A 21846-nucleotide genomic window follows, 5' to 3' on the forward strand; every position below is an offset into this window, starting at 1 on the left:
TTGTCTAGCCTTGATTGTGTTCCAGAGTTTGGGGGAAGTTAATTTTGACAAAGTCTACCCACCTTTCATTGCTTTCTCAGGGGCCTCTGTTCCAAGTGTGTCTTATTCTACAGTCTTGCTCATGTCACCTCCCACCCCACAGTTTCTGCATGTTGTGGACTTTTTACCTTAGTGCTGTTAGCATATCAATCACAGTTATTTTAAATTATTCCTCTGATAATTCCAATATATCTGTCAAATTTGAGCTGGTTCTGATGTTGCCCTCATCTTCAGACATTTTTTCCCCCTTTTACCATGCCTTGTTGTTTTATTGTTGAAAGCCAGACATGATGCATCCAGTGATGGAAACTGAGGTAAATTGAGTTTTAGTGTGAGGACTTATGTTCATCTGGCTAGGAGTTAGGGTGTGTTTATTATTTCCTCTGGCTCTGAGATTCAGTGGTTAAATTTTTTCTTGTGTCCTTGTTTCTTTCTCCTCTGTTGTTTTTGGGTTTCTTTGGGGATTCCTTCTTAAATTGTGTCTGAGCCTTTCAATTCTTAGCAGTTGTCTCCCTTTCTTATAATCAATAACCCTATTAATGTGTTGGTAAAATGAGGGGGGAGGTAAATGTTCTATAATCCTAAGGTTAAATTCTTCATCTTTTAGTGAGTCTGTGTCTCTGGACTGTGACTATCACAAATGTTTATCACCTTTATTTCACCCCCTAGGTGAGACATGAGGTCCATAGGGGCCTGGAGTTGGATGTCTGTTTTCCCCCAGGTAAGTTAGGCTCTTATAAATACAGGATGGTTTGACTCTGGTAAAATAGTATCATGTAAGGACAGGTATATGCTAAGAAAAGAATGCCTTGGAAATATTTTAAATGATTACTTTTTCCCTTCCTACTGGCAGAGGCAGGAAGGACTTTTTATGTGGGAGCCTGTTGGGGCTCCTGGAAGTAAAACTCATCAAAGTGTGGGGGCCCCTCTAAGGCAGGGTCTCTGGGTATCTTTTATCTCCCAAGTTGGTTCAGCCTAATCTTCAGCAATTAGTCACATTAAGTACTTAAATTGTAATTCAAGGAAAAATTAATACAGCCTCTTTGAGTACACCTATCTGTTGTTAGCTCCAGGGGAGTTTCTACTACTAATGAAGGAAACTTGGAACCAAAGTAAATGCAGGATAATAAATAAGGCAGAAGCGGGGATGCCCTGAAATGAGAATTTTTCCATTATGTTCCCTGTTCATTAGGAGTAACTTTGGGGAATAATAACAAATGCAAAGTCATTCCTCATTCATAGAGGCTAAAGGTAGAGACAGAAACTGTGGCCAATATCCCAACATCCTAGGACCCTTAAATATGAGCTACCTTTTTAGAATTGTGAAGCATCTATATCCTGTAGTCAGTTGTAGTTTCTTCATAAACTATAATTTCATTTGTCTGTCCTGGTCCTCACATACACTCTATCAAAATATCGAAATAAATCAAAATATTTTCATATAGTTTCAGTATATTTTTGGGAGTTTCATAAGAGATCTAATCAATTTAGGAAAGAATTAAGTAATGGGAATACAATTTTATGCTGCTAGCCCAAAGGGTGCAAAAGGTACATCTAGAGGCCTATATGGATTGAATGGGATAGTGCACATGGAGTAAATGAGTTAACCACAGGGAAGTCCTTAGAGGGATTTTAAAAGGGGAATTAACTTCATAATGATTGCAGAGGGATTACTGTGAACAGTGTTATAATATATGAAGCCATCAAATCCTGAAGAGATCACCTCTAACTATAGCAAGTGAAAATCAAGTTACAAAATGATTAAGAGCAGCAACATATGTAAATCAGCGAATGTTTACTATGGACCTGTTCAAACATATTCATAGGCATATAGATGACACAGTTTATCTATATTTATAAAATGTTGCATAAGAGGGCTAACTAATTGTTTATTTGGAAAGATTCTCGGTATGTTAGCTAAAAACAAGTCATTTTCTTCCCTAGTTTCTGACTATAAAAATATGCAGTGAGTCCCAGCACTCTTTTCAGTTTGACTCAGTGTCAAATATGTAATTTATTGATGAACCCATTGTTCTTTAACAATTTTTTCATTGCCTCATTCACATCTTTGTTCCTCAAACTGTAGATGATAGGATTCAGCATGGTAATCACAATAGTGTAAAATACAGACACTATAATATCATGGTCCAAACCATAGCTGGAACATAAATGAAGAGGATGGTCCCATGGTAAATTAACATTCCAGTTAGGTGAGAAACACAGGTGGAAAAGCCTTTTTGCCTCCCTTCAGCAGAACACATCCTCAGAATGGCCAATGAAGTAAACCCTTGAAAGATCAAGACTATCAATATAGTAATTATCTCAATAGAGCCAACAAAGTAGATGAGTGGAAGCTGGTTGATGTGATTGTCAGAACAAGAAATAGGAGTGGAGGGATATCACAAAAGATGTGTCTGATTTCATTGGATGCACAGAAGGATAGGCTAAAAGTGGCCACTGTGTGTAATGCAGCATGCAAAATGCCACCAACATAGGAAGCAATCATGAGTGACACAGAGAGTTGGGGTGACATGTTAACTGAATACAGTAGTAGATTTTTGATTGCTACATAGTGATCATATGCCATTGCAGCATTCTGTTGTCCCAAAAGTAACAACCAGAAACATTTGTATTGCACATCAAAGAAATTAAATGGCTTTGTTCTCTGCCCATAAATTAACCAACATTTTGGGAGTAGCAATTGAAGAAAAGCAAGCATCCAATTATGACAACACACTGAGAAAATAGTACAAGGGGTTGTGGAGCCAGGAATCCCCAAAGACGAATACAACCAGTCCCAAATTTCCTATCAAGTCTTGTTTAAGAAATACATTTCATAAGGATATAACTGACATAGTCACTGCTCTGAAGTATTTGGCCAAAGTAATGTGAAAACTTTCTGGGAAGGACTCACCATTCCACATACCATGAAGAATATTTGTGATTCATAGGAGGTGATCAAAATGGCATTAACAGGAGTTCATGAAAAAGTTAATTTTAACCCTCATGGGTGACTTTGAAGGTTATAAGACTTCAGTGGAGGAAGTAATTGCAAATGTGGTGGAAATAGTAAGTGAACTAGAATTAGAAGTTGAGATGGAAGATGTGACTGAATTGCTGAAATCTCATGATAAACTTTAATGGATAAGTAATTGCTTCTTAAGGATAACCATGAAAGTGGTTTCTTGAGATGGAATCTAATCATGATGAAGATTCTGAAAACATTGTTGAAATGACAACAAAGGATTAGATGTTACCTAGGCTCAGTTGATAGGTGTTAAAGAAGCAGGGTTTGAGAGAATTGACCCCAATTTGAAAAGTTCTGTGAATAAAACACTATCAAACACCATTGCATGCTACAGAGAAATCTTTCATGGAAAAAGTGTCAATCAATTCATCACACTTCATCATGATTTCAGTTTAAGAAAGTGTAACATCTGCCTCAACCTTCAAAACCACCACCCTCATCAATCAGCAGCCATCAACATCAAGGCAATCCCCATTACCAGCAAAATAATTATGACTTCAGGAAGGTTTAGATGATTGTTAGCTTAATGTTATTACACACTTAATAATAAGACTAAAATTTAGTGAAAATATAACTTTTATATGTGCTGGGGAACCAAAAAATTTGAGTGACTTTAATGTGATATTCACTTTATTGTGGTGGCCTGGAATGGAATCCATAATATATCTGAGGTATGCCTGTATATTTTCAATATTAGCATATAGAAAAGAATTATCTCAAGAATATATTTAAATATCAAAAATTCAAGTAAAAAGAAAATCAAGCCAATTTAAAAATGGGCATAAAATTTAGATCTTTTAAAATAAAAGATGTATTAATGGTTAAAACTACATGGAAAAGTGGTAGTTAGCATTAAGTTATCTAACAAATGTAAATTATAATTACAATGAGATACCAATTTACACCAATGTCAATGCCTAATTGTAGAGAAAAAAAAGCCTCTGTGCATCAAATATTGGTGAGAATGAGGAGCAAGTGGTACTCTCATACTTAGGTGCTAGGATGTAAAATGTTGTAACAAATTTTGAAAGCTGGCAGCATTTTTATAAAGATTGATATACATTTACCCTGAGAGCCAGTAATTCCGCTGTTTAACATATAACAAAAAAAAATTTTGGATATGTACCTAAACACACTTATATGAGAAAGTTGACAGTGGATTTTTTTTTAATAACCCAAATTCAAATGTACATAAATAGGAGAATGTTGAAAGAATTGAGGTACATTTATCCAATAGAATAGTATAAAGTTAATCAAACACAACATGGTTGATATTATTTAAAAGGGATGGAATCTTGGTTTAGGAAATACTACATTTGGGGCATTTATTGTTATCAGGTTGTTATGTGTTTGTCATATCAAAGGACAAGGAATATATACCCCTCATTTAAACATGTGAACTAGGAAAGTTTTGGCTTTAATTTAAAATCCTTTAGTTGTTTTTGGTGACAAGAAAATCTGAAATATGAAATAATTTAACTGAGCTTGGTTTACTCTAAAGCTAAACTCTATTTCATGTTTGTATTAATGATATATATCTAACATATGGATTACTGCATATTCATCTTTCAAATAACAAATTCAAAGAGAAAATCCAATATAATAGAGTATAATTTATTATTTCATCATGACTTTACATGAGCTTGCATACCTTCTTTTTTCTGTTGTCACTTTAGTCCTTGACTCTGGTGAATAAGTATCTTTACATACATGTAGGTCTCCATGGGACTATACAGATCATGTATGTTTTCTTCCTTTCCTTGAATTGCTGCTTACCTTTTCTCACTGGGGAATGCAGGGTATCCTAGATAATTAGCAGCCATGTTAAGACAATTTGTTTAAATCTCTGATGATTTGGGGATAGTCAATGACTTATAGGCTACTGCCTCAGAGAACATCTCAAAAGGGGAGGAAAACCATAAATTGTTTCTACCTGAGGAAAAGAAATCATAATTTGATAGAAGAAAATCAAGTCTTCATTAAAGGTGGGTTGGTAAGAACTTTCTGTGATTCTCACAATCGCTTTGTCTTGGTCATTTCCCATGACTCCTGACTCTGATTATAGACACTCCTGTGGTTACTGAAAACTGACTTGTTCAAGTACATCTCTAATATTTCTTATCTCCTTTGTTAAATTTGGTTGCCTAGGAGCAGGTTAGTGCTTCTGAAGCATTAAATCCTATGAACTAACCATATTTTCTGATAGTAGGAATTTGGATACTTCAAGTGAAGATGAAGTTAGAAAAATTTGAAAATTTCATCACTGACCTGATCTAATAGAATCAATTAAGGTTAGAATCATCATTTAAAATAAATGGCACCCATTTTCATTTGAATTTTAGATAAACAGCAAATATATTCAGTGTGTGTCCTATTTAATATTTGATTAATGAATATACTTTTAGAACAAGTATGTACCATGCAATATTTGGTAAACTAGGAATACCTTTCAAATAAGCACTTCTTATGAAAACTTTGAAGCTATTCTTGTGGTTTTTGGTTGCTTTCTTTGTGTTTTCCCTACTGTGTAATTTACTATTGGGTCTAGGCTTTGAAAATAGACATTACAAACTGAGTAGAATGAAAGTAAACATGTTTTTTGAGTTATGGAGTTACAGAAAACCCCTGAACCCAAAATAATTTCTAGCTCATACCACCATATCTAAAGATAGAAAAATCAGTCATTCCTTTGCATACCTCTGTATCCTGGGTGCTCTCATAGTTACCCTAAATGAAGTTATTAAAATGTTCATTGTCATTAAGATGTTTTATTTTCAGATATGGCATAATCTTTCCCATACCAAAGGAATGGGCAAAGAAGAAATATCCAAACAATTAAAAAAGGAGATAGCAACTGAGAATGAAAATAGATAACTCAATAAAATGTAGAATAATTATTATCAAGCCATTGAAGACATCAAAATGTGATAATTGGTATTAGAATATAGTACTCTGTTGTTTGGTCCAGTGCATCTCCTATTGTACAGTAAAATCTTAAGACAGTAGGCCATGGGAAAAGGAAACTATAAGATTAAGTTTGCAAATGGAGATAGGCTTATAGATCATACATTTGTGAGGAGATTGACCTCAAAAGGAGAATGAGGTACAATAGAGAACAGAGGCAAACTCATTTAGGAAGAAGGGATGAAGGCCCACATTTTCAAGAATTGCCCTCTCCCCCAAGATCATCAATCAGGCTGGCTAAAGAAGCACAAAATATTAGCAGATTCCTAAATTTGCTGCCAGTCTCTTTAAAGATCTAGCCAGCCAAAGCACTGAAAAATCATCCTTATTTTATAACTAAAACATGGGGGTGACTCTAGACTTCCATTGCTCCAATCAGTTACTGTCGTGCAGGCTAAATCTGCAGATTCCATTACATCATAATAATTCTATCCTGCTTGTTATGTGTCTGGATATTTTAAACTCTATTTGTCCAACTGAGAAATCATGCTTGAATAAACATAGGTGTTGGGGGGGGGGGGCAATAAATATAAGAGGAGTTTAAGGGGACTCAAAATGGATTAAGTTAAAGGTGCCTTACAAGCTAAAGTTTTTTCACTAGAGCAGTTCCAACTTTGATTATTTAAGATATTCCCAATTAAAAAAAAAATGAAGATAGAAGGATTTGTCATGGAAATATCTTATAAACAGTGTTATTCTTTATGAATTCTTCATTTTTAAGTTTTAGAAATAAATTGATAACTTATAAAATAAAATGTCTAAATACACAAATAAAAATCATAGATGTCTTGTAGACTCTGTCATCTACACAGTATTATATAGACAAAATAGGCATAAAATGAGTCAGGTATCTTAATATTGATATAAACAATAGATTTTAGTAAATATGGGTCTATGTTTTCTGGAACTGGAAGCTTGTACAAATTGTGGAATTTTAATAAAAAGCAATAATACTGTAAATGCAAATTTGGGCAAAATGTATATATTTATTTCAAAGGAAAAATAGATAACTTTCAGATATGAAGATACTATAATGAAACCATTTTTAAAATTGTTGAATTAAATATTTGTATTAATTACACTACAGACACAACTCAGTCTCTAGTCCACGGGAGTGTTTTAGCAGTAATACAACACCAGAAAAAGTACATCTTTTAAAGAAACATATCATTAATTTCAACCATATATATGTATACACTCGCTAAGCCTCACATGAAATCTCAACTAATTTCCCACTTGTACCTAAGAAATTCCTCCAGATGCAACAGTGCAACTTTACATTGGAGAAATGCCATGGAGAAGAAGACAGAATGGAAAGAGAAGGTGGCCTTCATTGATTATGGTTATGGTCAGCATGCTTTCACAAAATATAGAGAGAACACTCACCTTGTGACCACATTGCTAAGGCCATATCCAAAGCATTGGTCATGCCCTAAAACTTAAGTTTCATTAGTTTCATGCTAACTGAGCATTTTTCATTCAGAATTATCAAAATGTCACAAGAAATCTCATGCAAATATTCAGTTATACTAAAGAAAACTATGATTTCATTGCATAAAAAGCAAAATATTTCTATATTAACACCTATATGTTTTTTATATCCACAGAAATGCTTTAAATAGTGCTGATTCTATTTAGTTTTTAGTCAATTTTGTATCCATGCTAAAGGTGTTTCATAAGGGTGCTGTTTTGAGAAAAAGCTATTTTAGCTTCTGAATCAATTGTGATAATTTTTCTAGGAAGAAATATTTTCCATTTTGTCTACAGACATTAATATTAGAAAATGTTACATGAAGGTAGTAATAAACATTCTATTTCTTCCCAGGAGATACTGTATAAAATGGGCCAACAGAATCTGACAATGCTACCCAAATTCATTCTACCGGGGGTCACAAGGTGTCTGGAGCTGCAGGGTCCCCTTTTTGGGATCTTTCTCCTCATCTACATGGTCACAGTGGTGGGCAATCTGGGCATGATAATCCTGACAAAGGTGGACTCCCACCTCCACACACCTATGTATTTCTTTATCAGACACCTGGCTTTCATTGATCTTGGCAATTCCGCTAACATTTGTCCCAAGATGCTGATAAATTTTGTTGTGGAGCAGAATACCATTTCCTATTATGCCTGTGCCATGCAGATGGCTTTCTTCATTATGTTCATTATCAGTGAATTTTTCATGTTGTCAGCTATGGCCTATGACCGCTATGTGGCCATCTGTAACCCTCTGCTCTATAGTGTTATCATGACACCAAGGGTTTGCCATGTGCTTGTGGGTATCCCCTACCTCTACAGCACATTCGTATCTCTGATGTTCACCATTAAGACTTTTACATCAACTTTCTGTGGCTCTAATATCATTATGCACTTCTACTGTGAAGAAGTTATTTTGCTATCCATGCTGTGCTCAAATGCACAAGAACTAGAAAGGTTGACCATAACATTTTCAGCATTTAATTTGATTTCCTCTCTTTTGGTAGTCCTAGTGTCCTACATGTTGATTCTCATAGCCATATTTCAAATGCATTCTGCTGAAGGCAGGAAAAAATCTTTCTCCATGTGTTTCTCATCTGACAGTGGTGGTTGTGTTCTATGGGACTCTACTGTTTATGTACCTACAGCCCAAATCTGCTCACTCTGCTGATTCTGACAAAATGTCCTCTGTGTTTTACACTTTAATTATTCCCATGCTTAACCCCTTAATCTATAGTTTAAGGAACAAAGAGGTAAAAAATGTCTTCCATAGGGTTTTTAGGAACACACACAGTATTTTTATTTCAAATTCATCGTAGAGTGTTTTCCTAATGAACTTTGGCAAAAGCAAATGTACTTGAAAATCTTTTTAATAGACATAATTTCAATGTTTTGACTCCTAAACAAAGACTAATTATAAGGCACAAACAGATCATTTCCCTTATATTGAGAAATTAACCTCATAAACTGGATAACAGGTAAATATGACTTCTTCCCAAACTGCATTAGTCTGTGTTCTCCAGAGAAACAGACTGAAAGGAGATTTGTATTACTGAAAACATACTGTGAAATTTATTGTAAGAATTGGCTCACCTAACAACAAGTCATGGAAAACCTGAATTCTGTAGGGTAGGCCATGAGTTAGGAACTCCAATGAAGATGATGTTGAAGTCCCCAGAATAAGCAAGCTGGCTGAAGTAGACACAGAATTTCTTCTTTCTGACAGTTGAAATCCTCAATTCTTGCTTTAAAACTTGCTTAATGGATGAAGAGACTCCTCTCAATCTGGAAGAAGTATCCATTGTTGCTTATAGATGAAATCAGCAATAGTTAGAATCAATTAAACAATGATTTAAATCTATTCATGGAAAACCTTTACAGAAATAATCAGTCCAGTGCTTCTTGCTTGACCAAACAACTGAACACCATACCTTGTGCAACTATCACATGAAAATAACCATCAAAATCCACCTTGTCAACTTGGCACCCATACACATCTAATTAAACCATCCTTAATCTCTAAATAAAGACAATAACATAATATAGTCATATATATGTTTTCTAACCTAATTCAACTTTCTTGCATATAATTGGAAATGCACTTAATTTGGGCATTTTCACGGCCTTAGAACTGTAAATTTGTGACCTAAAGAATCCCCTTTATAAAAGCCTATCCATTTCTGGTATTTTGCATAATGGCAGCATTAGCAAACCAGAACACCCTCCTATTTAACTATAGTCTGTGATGGTTAGGTTTGTCTGTCAACTTGGCTAGGTGATGGTGCCCAGGTGTCTCATCCAGCAAACACTGCCCTAACCATTGCTGCAAGAACATTTGTGGATGGTAGCAAACTAGAAGGCTGGTTTATTAAATCATCAGTCTGTTGACTGCATCTGTAGCTGATTACATCAGAAAGGGAGTGTCTTCTGCCATGAGAGAATTCAATCAGCTGGATTTAATCCAATCAGTTGAAGGCATTTAAGGGAGAAGAGACAGAATTTTAACTTCTTCTTCAACTAGCCAGCTTCTCATGGTGCGTTCTTCAAAGACCTTCATCAGAGTTGCCAGCTCACTGACTGTCCTATGATATTTGTACTCGTGCACCCTGCCCACAGAATTTGGACTTGTGCAACCTGCCCTACAGAATTTGTACTCAGGCATCCCAACAATTGCATTAGACACTTTTATAAAATCTCATATTTTCATATATCCCTTATTTCTAGTGCCCCTATTCTATTATTTTCCATCAGAAACTGAAATCACATTTCTGATTTGCAGCTCTATTGACCTAAGTATGTGGAGAGACCTTCCTATTTCCTGAGCTACATTCCCTGTAAAGCAGGTGGTTCAGTTTTAATACAACTCTGAGAGAACTGGAACACTCTATCTCAAATTTAAATATTAAAGCTCATACTCTAATTTGAGGTTCAGGGTTATAGTTTTTAAAATATTGTGTAAGTGATGAAAACTTTTCTTCTTGCTTCTGGAATTGAACTGGCCACTCAATTACAATATGCTATGATTATTATGCATTTGGTTACTTATGGCAGCTTAATAACCTCTTCTTGATGGTGGAATGTCTATTGTTAAAAGTAACAGTTATCCTGAAAGTATCTGTAAGTAATTAAATTTGTTTATTTGTCCTGAATCAGCAATTCTTTCCTGGATTTGGCTCACAGAGGTGTTCAAGCATGGATCAGTAAATGGACACACACGAGGTTATCGATTTTGGTGATACAAGTAGAACTCAGTAGTTAGGATCTAACTGAATGTTTAGCACTAAAGAAAATATGTGTTTATCAAATGGAGGTTGATACAGATTATAGCAATGTAGTAATATTACAATTTTGATAGTAGAGCAGAGAAGGCAACAAAAATTTTTGTATATATAGTTAAATTAATACATCTCTATAACCTAGTTGACTGAAGACCTTAGATATCAAAATGATATATGTAATAGCATATGCATGCTCATTAAAATCTATGTTATATTTACTTTATGAAGATATTGCCTTTATTTTAGGTTCAAATTTATAAACATTTTTACTTACCCATTTTATGCACATATAAAAACATAAATTAAGCATAATTTATAAACTTTATGTGGATCTGAGTGACATATCATGTGGATGTTATAGGTTTAAATAAAAATGTTGTCAAAGACTTAATTTAGGTCCCTTCATTCAACAGAGCTGTGCCTAGGAAATCTGCAGAACTATTCCTTGGATTCCCAGCCCAACTCACTCTCATTCAAACAAGTGGTGCTCAGTATCACTCCTATTCCTCTCCAAAGGGCACAGCTTGTGATCAGTCCCTTGCTTTTGCCACAGCAAAACCATCACTATATCAGAATAAATTGATCTTGTTACTTCAACATAATTTTAACAAGTATACAAGCAATTCAGTTCAAAATATTGAAGGGGTAAATACTGGTCACAGATCTCTAGTGAAAGGCACACAGGAAAGAAACTTTTGTCAACTCTTGAAATCATTTTTTATAGCAAAACTCCCTTTGTGTTTTTATTTATTAGATTATGAATAAAGTTAAAATGCATGACAGACTAAAAACAATTGTATTATTTCATGGAACATGGCATTCTATAACTGGGAAAGCTGAGGACATAGAAGATTTGTAAACAGATAGTGAGCATGAAGTCTTACCTAGAAGCAGGGATTGCATGAGAGAATTTCAAGTAGAGGTAACAATTGCAGGCTTTGAATAGGCATTGCCCTAGCTGAGTTCACAAACTACCATATAAGTCATGTGCAATTTTCTTCTCTTACAAAATGATGAGAATTTGGCCATTACTCTGAAAGACATGTCTGTTACAATCTTAGAGTACATATTTTCTACTAAAAAATAGTGGAGTGTTTAGTTCTTGCCTTTGTAGGACACATTCTACAGACGGAATTACAATAGCAAGCACACAGTACCAATAAGTACAGTCAGGAAACAACAGGCAGAATGTCAACATGCAGACTGTGCTAGAACTGTCTGTCAGCATATGAACCCTACCAGAGTCTGTCAGCCAGTCAGCATGCAGACCCTGCCAGAGTTTGTCAGTCAGCAAACAGCCCCTGCTAGTCAGTCAGTGAGCATGCAGATACTGCTACAGACAGACTGCTGACACCATGAATCTAAATTAAATTCCTCAACTTATTTCTGATGTCTGTGTCACCCCTAAGGGAAGTTAGAGATCTACACTGCCAATATTGCAATATTGCTTGCCCTTTGTTCCCGGGTTTTGTTGCTTTCAGATTCTGGGTCCAGTGGCTCAACTGTTATGTATTTTACAAATAAAAATATTTAAAAGTACAAACAAGTCAAAATGCATACTGGAAAAGCTGGTTAAATTTACCAATTTTCTTGACAATGCACAACTTGGCTTCTGAGCTTGGCAAAGACATTGGAATATGGATAAGACTTCATAACCCAGATATAGCCTCCAAATTATTGGACACATTTTCCCTTATCTCTTGGATACCCAAGGACCAGTTAGTTTCCCTGGAACTTGGATCTCCTGCTCACAGAAAAACCACATGACAGATTTATTTCCAGATAGCTCTGTCGTATGATTCTTCAAAATCCCAGTGCTTCTGAAGATCAGAAGTGGTTGTGAAGAAGGAAACCCAGAACATCCCATGAAAAAATCAATCATTCAACTAGAGGTACATGTATATTGTACCCCTAGTTTTAACTTCTTGCATTAACAGACCAAAATAATGCCTCAAAATGGATACAATGACATAGTGAAGACCCTTTGCACAATGCACGATTTTAAAAGATTTTCTGATACTGTTTTCCAACTTATTGTAAAAACAAAACAAAACAAAAGACAGCAGAGCTAACAAGTGAGAACTAAATTACAATTTGGGGAGTAGGAGATAGGAACCAAAGTGTGTTCTCTAAATCCGCTTTAGATTCCTCATTCAAGTCTGTCACAGAATCTTCATTCAGCTTTGAAGCAAGGAAAAGAACATAAAAGTGACCTTCCATTCTCCCTTTTATACAAGTGAGTTAAGTTCCAGAGTCTTCACATATTTGTCTCAAAACAAAATTTAGAGCTTCAGCAAGGCATATTCTGGAGTTCATCCTTTCTTTGTATGAGATGAAATGTAAACACAATCATAGTAATATGTATATACTACCAACTGGTTCAATAAGAAGAAAGAGCAAGGAGGACAGAAAAGAAAAGTTGGGAAATAGGACTTTTCTAGAATTTCAGATAAGTTCTTTATTCCAGTCTATATTCTCTTTGCTTCTTCCTGCTGAATCTTCTCTCAAGGGATCTCCATCTAAAAACTGAAGGATGCTGTAACTTGTCAAGTTCCAATTTGTCCAGTCCTATCTGAGAACAGTAAAACTGCCTCAGGCTCTTTTGGGGGGGGACTAGCACTATGGGATAGTGGAGGTTGAAGAAATAATCAGCAGACTGAGAGACAGAATCAACATCCCAGTAGCCTGTCTCCAAAACTGGAGTTTAAAACAAGGCACCACAATGGTATTTTTGCATGAGAATTCCCCTCTGGCTGAGAGAAGGGACAGCCTATCACCAGAGTCCTTGGATCTGAGTGCTCCCTCTTCTCTTCAATTATCTCTGGATTACTCACACCTCACAGCAAGAGCTAGGACTGAATAGCCATTTGAGCTAAAGATGCCACCAGCCAAACAAAGCTATGTGAAACAACCTTAAATGAAAATGTCATATGTACCTCCTATACCTATTCTCATTCTCATATGGGAGGCAGCCATTCCCATTCCCAACTCTTTTTAGTCTTGTAGTCAAAGGACAAGAGAAAAATTAGGAGAATCAATCTGTACTCCACCCCAAAGTCAACACTTATAGACTCAGTGTGTTAACTTGCAAATGTTCATTTGTTATAGATTATAAGCCCTGTCTCTAAAATAATTTCCTTCAAAGTAATGGCCTTCCTTCTGTTTCTTTTTATCCTTCCCCCACCACAATTCCCATCCAACCCAAAGCCCCACAAACAAAGACACAAAATCCACTGTTTCAGTTTGCTCAAGTTACCAGAATGCAATATACCAGAAATGGGTTGACTTTTACAATGGGTATATATTAACTTACAATTTAAAGTTTTTAGGCCATGAAAGTGGCCAACTCAAGGCATCAATAGGATGATAACTGGACTCTGAAGATAGGCTGCCAGCATCCAGGGCACCTCTGTCACACAGGAAGGCACATGGTGATGAGTGCTTGTCTTTTGTTCCTGGGTTTTGTTGCTTTCAGATTCTGGTTCCAGTGGCTTCCTCTCTGAGCTTCTGTGGGTCCTCTCCTAACTTCTCTGAGGCTTCACTTGTGAGCTTCTCTTAACTTCATCTCAGCTTCTCTGGGGCCTCTCTGAGCTCTCTAGACTGTTTCTGTGGGTTCTTTATCCTCTTATAAAGGATTTTAGTATGGGGATTAAGACCCACCTTGAATGGGGTGGGTCACATCTCAATTGAAATAACTAATCAAAAGGTCCCACCTATAATAGGTCTGCACCAACAGGAAAGGATTAAAAGAACATGACCTTTTCTGGAGTACAAATCACCTCAGTAGCTCTGTCGATAATTTTCAAAAATTCTCAGCTATTAATACTAGTATTCCTCCACATCATTGTTTCTTTCTCCTTGTGATCTCCCCCACTACATATATATATAAGCCTTTTGTTATTGCCCCACATTTCTTAGATATTCTGTTCCATCTTTAAGTCATTTTTTACTTTTTTTGTTCTCTTTACTCCTCTCTTTGGGAAGTTTCTATTGACATATATTCAAGCTCACTGATACTTTCCTTGACCATGTCCACTCATCTGATAATCCCAACAAAGACATTCTTTATTTCTGTTACAATGTTTTTGTTATCTTGCATTTCCTCTTGATTCTTTCTTTGGATCCATCTCTTTGCTGACATTACCCCTCTGTAGTTTTTCCTGACCTTTTATTATAGTAACACTTATACAACTCAAAACTTCCCATTTTAATCACTTTCAAGTGTACAATTCACTGATATTAATTAATTAATTATTGTGCTACCATCACTCTAATTCATTATCCAAAGTTTTTTATTACCTCAAACATCAATTAATTAATTCCCCATTTCCCTCACAACCTGGCTCCTGGTAACCTGTAATCTACCATCTGTCTCAGTGAATTTTCTTGTTTTAGGTATTTCATGTAAGATTATACCATATGTTATAGTTTGCTACTGCTGCCAGAATGCAAAACACCAGAGATGGATTGGCTTTTATAAAAGAAGATTTGTTTGGTTACACACTTACAGTCTTAAGTCCATAAAGTGTCCAAGGTAACACATCAGCAATTGGGTACCTTCACTGCAGGATGGCCAATAGTGTCCGGAAAACGTCTGTTAGCTGGGAAGGCACATGGCTGACATCTGCTTCAAAGTTCTGGTTTCAAAATGGTTTTCTCCCAGGACATTCCTCTCTAGGCTAGGGTTCCTCAAAAATGTCACTCTTAATTGCACTTGGGGTATTTGTCCTCTCTTAGCTTCCCTGGAGCAGGAGTCTGCTTTCAATGGCCATCTTCAAAATATCTCTCATCTGCGGCTCCTGTGCTTTCTTCACAGTGTCTCTCTTGGCTGTGGCAAGCTTGCTCCTTCTGTATGATCTTATATAGTGTGCCAGTAATTTAATTCAGAACTACCTAGTGGGCAGGCCAACACCTCCATGGAAATTATCCAATCAGAGTCATCACCCACAGTTGGGTGGGGCACATCTCCATGGAAACACTCAAAGAATTACAATCTAATTAACACTGATAGGTCTGCCCACACAAGATTACATTAAAGATAATGACATTTGGGGGGGACATAATACCTTCAAACTGGCACACCATATTTGTTTGTGTGTGTGTGTATGTGCATCTGGTTCATTTCACTCAAGTTCATCCATAAAGTATTATAGCATGTATCAGAACTTTTTTTTTCTTGTAGCAATGGGGAAGGTTGACATTCCTGTCTTGTTCTTCACCTCAAGAGAGGCTTTCAGTCTTTCAACTACTAAATATAATGACAGCTGTGGACTTTTTGTATATGCCTTTTATTATGTTGAGGAAATTCCCTTCTATCTCTTTTTACAAAGTGATTTTTTTAATGAAATTGTGTTGGATTTTGTCAAATTCCCTTTCCATATCAATTCATATGATAATGCATTTTTTCTTCATTCTTAATGTGGTGTATTACATTGATTTTTTAAAAGTATGTGAACCACCCTTACATTCCTTGAATAATTCTCAGTAGGTCATGGTGTATAATTCTTTTAAAATGACATCATATTCAGTCTGCTAGAATTTGTTGATGATTTTGCAGGAAATTGGTATATGATTTTCTAAGCCAGTTTTCAGTCTCAAGTAAAACCAAGGTTAGGAGATGCGGACATCATCTGTGTGAGTCTTTCACAGAGCCAATTAGGGCTGATGTACAAAGACACCTAATATTGTCATTAAGGTGCAGTAATAATCAGGCCCCAGGGACTCTCAGTTGAATGTGCCTGGGCCACCACTGTGGGTCATGGAACTCCCATGCAGAACTGAGGGAGGGGAAGAGGGGCCCAGGATGAACAAACTTGCCGTGGGTCTGTCCTAAATTACTTACATTTTTTTTTCTTTTTTTTCCTGATTTCAGAAAATAACTGTAGTTATTTGTTGAGTCATTGCCTAGTATTGATTGTCTTCCAGAGTTTGGGGAAAGTTAATTCTGACAAAGTCAGCCCATTTTTCATTGTTTCTCAGGAGCCTCTGTGCCAGGTATGTCTTATTCCGCAATCTTGCCTATTGATCACCTCCTACCCTACAGTTCCTGCCTGTTGTCTTTTTCCCTTAGAGTTGTTAGCATATTAATGAAAGTTATTTTAAGTTATTCCTCTGGTAATTCTAATATCTCAGTCAAATTTGAGTCTGGTTTTGATATTGCCCTCATTTTCAGACTTTTGTTTGTTTGTTTTTTGCCTTTTAGCATGCTTTGTGTTTTATTGTTGAAAGCCAGACACTATGTAACCAGTAGTGGAAACTGAGGTAAATAGACTTTTAGTTTGAGGTCTTATGCTCATCTGGCTTGGAATTTGGCTGTGTTTACTGTTTTCCTGTAGCTGTGAGCTTCAGTGATTAAATTTATTTCATGTCCTTGTTTTCATCTCCTCTGTTATCTTTGGGCTTCTTTAGGAATTCCATCTTAAATTGGGTCTGAGTCTTTCAATTCTTGACCATTGTCACCCCTTATATACAATAACCCTATTAATGTGCTGGTAGGATGTTGGGAGAGGTCAATGTTCTATAATCCTATGGAAAGTTAGTCTTTTAGTGAGCCTGTATCCCTAGACTCTGACTTTCATAAATGTTTATCACCTTTTTTTCACCCCCTTGTTGATACAGGAGGGCCAGAGGGGACTGGAGTTGAATGTCTGTCACTTTAAGGTAAATTTGCTCCTGTAAATCCAGGCTGGTTAGACTCTGGTAAAATAGTATTGATTAAGGGCAGGTATTTGTTAAGAAAAAATGCCTTGGAAATATTTTGAATGACTAATTTTCCTTTCCTACTGGCAGAGGCACAAAGGGATTTTTGTGAGAGTCTGTTGGGGCTCCTGGAAATAAAACACAAGAAAGTGTGTGTAGGGGGGTCCCATTAAGGTTGGGCCTCTAGGTATTTTTTTTTATCTCCCAAGTTAGTCCACCCTCAATCTTCAGCAATTAGTTATATCAAGTACTTAAATTGTAATTTAAGGAAAATTTAATACATCTCCTTTTCTTATTCCTATCTGGTGCTGGCTCTAGGCAGTTTCTACTGCTAATGAACAAAACATGGGACCAAAGTAAATGCAGCAGAATAAATAAGGCAGAAGCAGAGATACCTTGAAATAAGAATCTTTCCATTATGTGCCTTGCTCATTAGGAGTAACTTTGAGGCACAGTAACAGATGCAGTCATTCCTCCTACATAGAGGGTAAAGGTAGAGATAAGATAAGACCAAGCCCAATATCCCAGCATCCTAGGAACCCTCAAATGTGGACTACCTGTTCAGATTGTGGAACATCTACATCCTATGATCAGTTTTAGGTTCTTCATAAACTATAATTTTATTTGTCTTTCCTGATCCTCATGTACATTCTATACAAATATTATCATATAGCTTCAGTGTATTTGGGGGAGTTTCAGTACAGATCTAATCAATATATCTAATTGGCAAATGGAAAGACTTTAATAATGGAATAAAATTCTGTGATGTTAGACCAAAGAGGACAAAAGGTACATCTAGAGGGTATATGGATCTGAATAGGAGAAGGGTACATCAAGCAAATAAGTTAACCACAGGGAAGTCCTTCCAGGGATTTCACAAGTGGAATTAGCTTCATACTGAGTGCAGAAGGATTACTATGAAAAATGTGAAAATATATGAAGCCATCAAACCCTGAATAAATCACCTCTATAATAAGTGAAAATCAAGATAGAAAATGACTAAGAATAGCAATATATGTACATCAATGAATGTTTAATATGGATATGTTCAAATATAGTCATAGGAATGTAGATGAGACAGTTAATCTACATCTATAAAATGTTACACAAGAGGACTAACTAATTGTTTATTTGGAAAGATTCTAAGCTATATTAGGTAAAAATAAGCCATCTTCTTCTCTAGTTTCTGACCATAAAAATATGGATTGATTCACAGCATTATTTTCAGTTTTACTCAATGCCAAAAATATACTTTATTAATAAATTAATTTTTTCTTAAACAATTTTTTCATTGCCTCTTTTACATCTTCGTTCCTCAAACTATAGGTGATAGGATTCAGCATGGTAATCACAACAGTGTAAAATACAGACACTATCATATCATGCTCCAAAGCATAGCTGGAACTTGGCCTCACATACATGAAAAGGATGGTCCCATGGTAAATTGACACCCCAGTTAGGTGAGAGCCACAGGTGGAAAAGACTTTTTACCTCCCTTCAGCAGTATGCATCCTAAGAGTGGCCAACAGAATAAAACTATAAGAGATCAGGACTATCGATATGGTAATTATCTCAATAGAGCCAACAAAGTAGAAGAGTAGAAGCTGATTGATGTGAGTGTCAGAACAAGAAATTGCAAGGAGTGGAGGGATGTCACAAAACACATGTCTGATTTCATTGGATGCACAGAAGGATAGGCTAAAAGTGGCCACTGTGTGTAATGCAGCATGCAAAATGCCACCAACATAGGAAGCAATGATGAGTGGCACATAGACTCGGGGTGACATGTTAACTGAATACAGTCGTGGGTTGTAGATGGCTATGTAGTGATCCTAAGCCATTGCAGCCAAGAGAAAACATTCTGTAGTCCCAAAAGTAACCAGCAGAAACATCTGCATTGCACATCCAAGAAATGAAATGGCTTTGTTCTCTGCCAGTAAATTCACTAATATTTTGGGAGTGACAACTGAAGAAAGGCAGGTATCCATGAATGACAACACACTCAGAAAATAGTACATGGGGTTCTGGAGCCAGGAATCCCCAATGACCAATTTAATGAGTCCCAAATTTCCTATCAGAGTAAAAACATAGATTGCTAGAAATAGGAAAAAGAGGGAGATGTTTAGCTCAATATTATCTGTGAAGCCCCTCAATATAAAAATGGTGACCTTTGTCAAATTTTTCAGTTGAATACTGTATAACTCCAAATCTGATGATAATGCTGACATCTTGGATTATATTTATAGGTCTGCAAGGCAATATCTGGCAAAATAGGGTTCAACCAATTATATCCTCATGTCTGCTTCTTAGAAGGGCAAATAATAACCTAGGCAGTGATAGGACAGACACTGATGAAGGAATGGGGTCCATGTGGATGCATTACCCTGTATAAATTAAAAAGAAGACGTGATTTCACTCCTTTTTTTGCCTAAATTTGTCATGTTAAAAAATTAAAAAAAGAACTGAATTTAAAAGGATTATTTTCTGTAAAAAATTCTACCATTTTTTATATCACATCATTTTAAAATTCACAAGAAACAATGAATATCTGGATTTTGGCACCCAAAAATATTACAGTGGATGATAGCACTTGAGGACAAGTTCAAAAATTGCTACAATGTGCATGGAAAATCTTTCATTGATGATCATGATTATAAAAGATGAGCAACCACATCAACCTCAGAAGACTGGGTTAAATCAAATAGAAAAACAAAGTGAAAATTATGTAATTTAAAAATGTTTCCAGATGACTAAAACTAAGATAAATTAGAATTAATTTCAACTTATCTTACATGACAGACTTTTTACACATACATATTTCATGTGCTCTTTCCAGGCAATGATCCTGTTCCATTAGGTCCTATGCAATAGTTTTGAATAGGACAGAAGAAATTATCCTAGAAGTATAAGCACCTTGTATGACATAAAAAACAGTACAATATCTATTTTTTCAGTTTTGTTTCTTCAAAAACATAACACTAAGATGTACATATTTGGTTTCTTCAACTTGTACAATTGCAATTGATTTTCAAATGTTAACAAAAACTATGTAGGGTTTTTCTCTATGCATTTGCTCATTATTTCAGTAAAGTCCTTGGATGGATTTTCCAGACATAATTCTATCAAAAAGAAATCACAGCCATACCTTTAATATGTTATCATTGCTAATGGAACTTCTAAAATAATATAAAATAATACAACCTAATAATCCATAATAAATTGAGTGTATAAAGGCACAGTTATTGCTTTGCTACAATTTAATGTTTAATTCTGGTATTTTTTCCTGTGCCATCAAAGTGTTTCTTTAATGGACTATGAAGAAAGAAAACTGCATGACCAAAATAATGAAGAAAGAAAACTGCATGACCAAAATAAAAATGTTTATAAGCAGAAAAACAGAAATGAAAACAAAACATGGAAGAGGTAACTGCATCTGAACTGACTGCCTCAATGATTGAAGTACAATACTGGGTCCAACATATTTTGGCATGAGATTTCAGCAGAGTGATATTTGTTTTACCTTCAGTGTGATATAGATTGAAGTTTCTGACTCATCCTTAAGTAATTGGCAACTATGTCTATGTTTTCTAGGGTTTAAAGGAATGAAATATCTGCCATGCTTTGGATTGGGCTGCATTCTGTGATTTAAGATGATTTATATCCATGACATGAAACACACTAGAGTTTGTCATATTGAGATTCCCTGTATTAGGAAGAGAATGATGAAATCAGCTTAAAACCACAGGTAGAAGTAGAAGAAAGCCATATGTCATTATTCATCATGAAAAGTTATCATAGATCCATGTGGAAGATGAGTAAAAATAGTAAAAAGCAACATAAACTATAGCTAGAGAAAAAAAAATGCTCATTTGATCCTTAGAGAATTCAAGGATAAAAATTACATAATTAAGGTAATTTCTGATTTCTGTGTATATCCAGACACATTACATACTATGTATAGAAGCCATGCACACATGTAAATATGCATAAATATAATAATTTCTAATGTAATTTGAATAGCTATATTCATAAAATAACAAACACATCACTTAATAATATTAATATGTATTAATGCATTGTGTATCACAAAAACACACTTCTATTAACAATATTCCTCATTCTCTCTCTGTATTCCTTCACCTTCATCTCTCCAAACACCCTCTCTTTCTCTCTCCCATAACCCCATGGTGAAAGGAACTGGAAATATTCAAGTAAGTTTTGAAAAATGTACCAGTATTTAGTCTACAAAAAGAATTCATTACAAAGTTTACTTGGCTGAAATATGCAGAAGAAATTTAAGCTACATGACAGTTGTAACCTTCACTTCTCTGTCATGTATGATAGAAGACAACAATTATAAAAGAG

The 21846-nt window shown here is 35.5% G+C and overlaps 3 pseudogenes; 1 reads left to right on the forward strand and 2 right to left on the reverse strand.

Moving 5' to 3' along the window:
- Window positions 1-2040: 2040 nt before the first annotated feature.
- LOC119536758 lies at window positions 2041-7460 on the reverse strand (annotated as a pseudogene).
- A 390-nt stretch (window positions 7461-7850) lies between these two features.
- LOC119536759 lies at window positions 7851-8823 on the forward strand (annotated as a pseudogene).
- A 9914-nt stretch (window positions 8824-18737) lies between these two features.
- LOC119537852 lies at window positions 18738-19724 on the reverse strand (annotated as a pseudogene).
- Between the last annotated feature and the right edge of the window lie 2122 nt (window positions 19725-21846).

This window comes from Choloepus didactylus, chromosome 6 (assembly GCF_015220235.1).
Source record: "Choloepus didactylus isolate mChoDid1 chromosome 6, mChoDid1.pri, whole genome shotgun sequence".
In the NCBI taxonomy this organism is placed as follows: Eukaryota; Metazoa; Chordata; class Mammalia; order Pilosa; family Megalonychidae; genus Choloepus; species Choloepus didactylus.